The sequence below is a fragment of the Dermochelys coriacea genome, chromosome 5 (assembly GCF_009764565.3).
Source record: "Dermochelys coriacea isolate rDerCor1 chromosome 5, rDerCor1.pri.v4, whole genome shotgun sequence".
NCBI lineage: Eukaryota > Metazoa > Chordata > Testudines > Dermochelyidae > Dermochelys > Dermochelys coriacea.
Genome location: NC_050072.1, coordinates 130,716,399 through 130,721,603, shown reverse-complemented (window position 1 = coordinate 130,721,603; position 5,205 = coordinate 130,716,399). Strand labels below are relative to the sequence as shown.

Genomic DNA, 5,205 nt, shown 5'->3' with positions numbered 1-5,205 from the left:
TTTATTGTGATGTGCTTTGTCTTTTTGGCCGAAACCCCGCCCTGTAATTCCATTCCCAGATCCCCATTCACGCACTGGGAAGGCCCCCTGATAGTCTGGTCTGTTATATCACAGAGACGGCAACAAGATAGAGACGCCAGCAAAGGAAGCTCAGATCTCGGTGAACAAAGAAAGCAATTAAAACAAGATGCACCGCTGCATGGATAAGCTCCTGGATTCCAGACACACATTCCAATAGCCTCTCAGTTTTAAGGGCTCTCTCCTGACCGTCTTTGCTGTCATTTGCTAACTGATGCATGTACTCTTTCAGGACGTCATTTTTATTATATAAAGCCTGTAGTGGGGTGGTCATCCCCTCTGGCCTTAAAGCACTTAAAACAGCCCAGGAAAGGGATGTGGCTGGGAGCAAGCAGTTCCTGCGCTGATTGGGGGAAGCAGGCTCAGCTGTGGCCATGCCCCAATAAAGGCTCAGCTGGCCCTTATAAGAGGGCAGTGGGGCAGGAGCAGACAGAGTCTTCTCTAGCTGTGGAGGGAGATGGGCCTGGCTGCTGGGGAGTGTACCAGAGGTGAAGCAGGGCAGATGGCCTAAGACAGGGTACTGGGGTTGCAACAGGGCAGCCTATGGGTAGGCAGAGGCAGCAGGTCCAAGCCCCCCCCCTTGCCTGTGAAGATTGGCTTATACACTGCAGTCCATCCCAGTGTGGGGGGGCTCAATGGTGACTGGCAGTAGCCAAAGACTAAGGAGAGGTGGGCATAGTGAGTGGGAGTTCCCCTGGGAGGGGGAGACCCAGATCTGTGGGGATATTGCCAGGGGTCAGCACCCCAGGGAAAGGGGCATTGGGGTCTGGGAGGGACATGGGGGGGCAGTGGCAAGCTGGACACTGGCCTGCAGAGGGTGCTCCAGAGGCTGGAAGAGGTAATTCCCTGAGAGACCAGCAGGAGGTGCTGCAGGGGTGAATTCCCACCCCTTGACAAAGCCCTAAATGGCCTGGGTCCTCTCAGCCTTAGAGCCTGTGAATTGCTGAGCATCTTCCACTCCTGTTGACTTTGATGACCATTGAGAGGGCTCAGCTCCTGGCAGGATTTGGCCCAAAGACATGACATACTGCCACAGTGAAGATCAGAGGGGACACTTCAGCTGAAGTGCTTTCGGATAAATAGAGAGCAGCCAGTAGGGCATTTTCACTTAGGACCTCTGGATTTTGGAACTTGATTCCTTCCTTGGTGCATAACTGCCTGAGTTTAGCTGCCTTCAGCAGGTCTCCTTTGTCCATGAAGAGCTGGGTGCTTGGCAGGGACATTCTGGTGCAGGTGTCCATTAGTTCTTGTTATGTTTATGTGTCGCTTGGCTATTTGATTTGATCAGGAGTAACTGGGGAATCTGTTTATTAGCATATTTCAGATCACCAAGGGTACCCAGAGCCCTGAAGGGGCTGCTGACTTACTGTAGTTCACAAAAATCCAAATCAATCAATAATATTTTTAGGAATGCTTCCACCCCAGAAACACTTCTGGGAAACAGCTGGATGGTTTCTTCATTTGTTTGTACAAGTCCCATGGACATTTTAAAAAAGTACCAGGGTGGGTTTCAGAGAATTGCCTACAGCACAGGTAGCACAGTGCTGTGTTTCAGATGAGTTTTCAAAGCCTGCACCCTGTCCTTGGTGGATATTCTAGAAAAAGATGGGCTATGAAGTGGCTAGATTTGTGATGCAGGTTGTAGTTCCAGAAAGGAACAGATTTGGTGATAGGCAATCCTCAGTCATCAGCTTTTAGTGCAATGAAAATGTCTTTGGCTTAACTGTTCTTTTCAGCCCCAGTTCAGCAAGGTACCTAAAGCAAGTGCCTAACTTTAAGCTTGTTAACTCTCTTTGATGTCAATGAGAGCCTTAAAGGCCCTGATTCACAAAGGTCTCAGTTTGATCCTATAGAATCCTTACTTGCAGGAATAGATTTCAACAGCATTAGGGCTACTCAAGCATGTAAGGTTTTTAATAGGCTTGGGCCCGTATAATATTTTCAAGTGGCTCTGGCAAAGATGGCAATGGCAGATGGCCTTTTTTTCTCCACATTGGGCAGCACTTGTGTATGAGCAGAAGGATACCATGATCCAAAACCTGGGTCTGTTGCAGTGATGATTCTGGGAAGGGCTGTTCTCAGACACAGGTAAGAAGTTGGAGACGTTCAGGGGAACTGGAACCCCTTGAAAGTATCATTAGGATTTCTGATGCTGACAGCGGCCGAGTGCACTGTGTTAGACCCAGAGCTATACAGCCAGTGCAGGCCAGGTGTTTCCTGGTCAAGTTGCAGAAGAATGGGGGTGGGTCACATCCCTGCAGCGAATACACTTGGGATTCAAGGGGGAGTCACCCTACTCTCTTCCCTCCAAAGAGGGGACCACTAGTTCCCCACAAAGACACTGGAGATATGGTGAGAATGGCCACCCCCTTCCCAAAGGACAACCCAAGTTTGGAGGGTAGGGAATATGGGGCCTTCTGGAGGGAGAGGGTGCTGTGAAGATTGGGGAGGTGGGCATATTGAGAAAGAATGGAGAGGCTGAGATGGATATTCAGATCCCTAGATATTTGTTTTCAAGGAACACAGTAGTCGAGATCTAAATAGCAGCCTAGTCTCCCCTCACTTCTAGCTATTATAGACTCCTGGGAGCTGCTCCTTAACATTCTCCCACATGGGGTGAATTCCCAACCTGTGGGAGAGTTAACCCCCTGGCTGGGCACAGCTGAACCTTCCCTGCCAGAGACAATGAACCTGTCAGGGTTTCAGAAGACCCTGAAGAAGGCAGCACTCTCTTCTGGGATGGAGGAGATTGCACCGAACAGCAGGTACTCAATAAGTTGTTGTAGGAGAGGGAGGAAGCCCCAGGCTGCACCCCAAGGTCTTTTCCCTCCTCTGCAGTGCTGCCGGCATACTTTTCAGGAACAACAGAGAAACACTTCTACCCAAATGCAGCTTTGGGTAAGTTTGCCAAGTGGAGTTATCTCATTCCTTTGGTTATGGTTATGAGCAAGTGGTTTTGTTTAAATGGGGAAAGCAAGGAACACATACCACAAAGCCTCATTCCCTTCTGCAGCACATCCACCCCCGATATGTGGAGTTTATCACAAAAGAGGAAAATTTTTGCAGGAGCCATGTGTTAAGTTACTGGCAGGATGTCACTGCTTCGATCATGCATGTCCTGAGCCTTCTTTTCTAGAGAACTCTAAAAGTTAGCTCCCTACCCTCCACTCCAGTCCCCATTCTAGTTACCCTTCCTAGCATCTTAATATTTTCCTCCTAACATCTTTCCTAGAGTGGTGAGTCGCAAGACTGCACATACTACTTTTCCAAGTGTGGTGTGAGAGCTGAGTCGTTTCCAAGAATACCTGCCGCATCCAAACCTAGCTAGGAAGAGCTGGAGAAACTGTCTGTAGTGTTCACCATTCCCCATGTTGTCAGGAGTAGGGGCTGTCACAGACATGGGCACGCATACGCGATACATGGATTTGATACACCCTGGCCAATTTGGATTGTCACCAGAACAAGGGATTTCTCAGATACAGTCTACAGCTTTGTCTCACTACAGACTTTCAGAAAGAGCATTTGCAGTTTCAGACATCCCCTCTACAGTGCTGAAGGGGGCTCAAATTCAGCCCAGAGTCCAGGCCAATTTCTTCCAGTATCATCCCTGGAAAAAGCCCCTTCCCCTTACAGAGGGCAGCTGGGAACTGGTTACAGTCTCCCCTCAACTGGATTGGAGGGGGCAATAGGGAGCCAGTACAGATCCAAAAAGGCAGGTGGTGCTGGCCATGCAGGGCCACAGGCAGTATGGCCAAGGGATGTGTTGACTTAGGCCCAACTCAGCAAAGCTCTTACATTGATGCATAAGTCCTACCAGCACTACTACTGAAGGGGGTAATATATATGCCAAGCAAATGGGACTTCAGCACATGTTTTGCTGAATTAGGGCCTTAGGTCTTGATCCAAAGCCCACTGAAGTCAGCCATGGTCTTTCCATTGACTTCGATAGGCTTGGATCAGGCCCTCAGTGCATACCCTGAGCCACCTTCCCCAGCAAAAGGAGCTTAAACCTCAGCATGGGAGGTCCAGGAAGGCAGCAGCCCATGCTGGCGCTGGCAGGCTGCCATAACTTCCAACTTCTGGAGGCTGTTTGGGTGAATCTAGCCCTAAATGCTTCAGAGAAAAAAAAATCATATCAATATATTTCCCTTTTGAGAGTTCTAACTCTCTCCTCCCAGGGACCTATTTCAAGGGCTATTTTGTAAAGAAAGCTCCATGGTTGTAATTTTCCCTGGAGCCACTTCCAGGCACAGCTTTCACGTTAATGTGCCATGACAAGCTTTTCCCTTTCCCTTGAGGCAATGAAGGGTGAAGGTGTATAAACTGGAGGTTAGAAGGTCATTGGATCACAGAGCTCGCAATATGTCCTATGCATCATGTTGCTCTGAGCGCTACTAAACAAAAATGCCAGGCCTCTGGGGACATTCTAGTTCAACATTAGGTTCCCCCCAACCAAAAAAATATAAATCCATTTATATTTTCTTCACTCTTGGGACTGGATTCCTCTCCAACTTACACTGGTGCAAATCAGGTTAAACTAGTAGAATTCTACTGGTTAACCTCAGTTAAAACCAGTAGAATTCTACTAGCGTAAAAGCAGCAGGAATAAGATCAGAATCAGTCCTAAATATTTTAGAAATAGGCCATTCAAGTCTGAAAATTACAGATTTTATGGCAGCCACTTACTTTTAAAAAGACCAGAATTATTATTTGAACTGTTTTCAATAACTATATCCGTGGAGAGAAGAAGTCTTATGACACAGTGTTATACATGGACTAAAACAATGATTAACTAGTAAAACCTCATGAAATGTCACCCCCTCAGCCTTCCCACTAACTCCACCCCCATATCTGTGAAAAATTCTCAGCAACGTGTTATATTCCCCACATCACAGAGCTACAACTATTTAAAAACACATAGAGCTCAATTCAAAAAAGCACTTAGTCTGTGCTTAATTTTAAGCATGTGCTTACATCCTGTTGAAGTCAGTGGGATTAAAACAAAGGCATAAGTGTTGCCCTGAATAAGACTAGATTTAAGGATGTATTTATGTGCTTTCCTGAACGGAGGCCACAGTTTGCAATGTTTTGGGGAAGCATAGAGTTGCAGTATTACCAACTCCAAGC

At 47.5% G+C, this 5,205-nt stretch overlaps 1 long non-coding RNA gene across 2 annotated transcripts; it reads left to right on the top strand.

The window, feature by feature from the left end:
• The first annotated feature begins 517 nt into the window (after nt 1-517).
• On the top strand, nt 518-4,865 carry LOC119855907. 2 transcript variants are annotated; one of them, XR_006281409.1, is made up of 4 exons: nt 518-595; nt 1,487-1,611; nt 2,080-2,166; nt 3,311-4,865. It is a non-coding gene; the product is annotated as an uncharacterized LOC119855907 (long non-coding RNA). The 2 variants fall into 2 exon arrangements; XR_006281410.1 differs by having other exon boundaries at nt 525-625.
• Nucleotides 4,866-5,205: the final 340 nt, after the last annotated feature.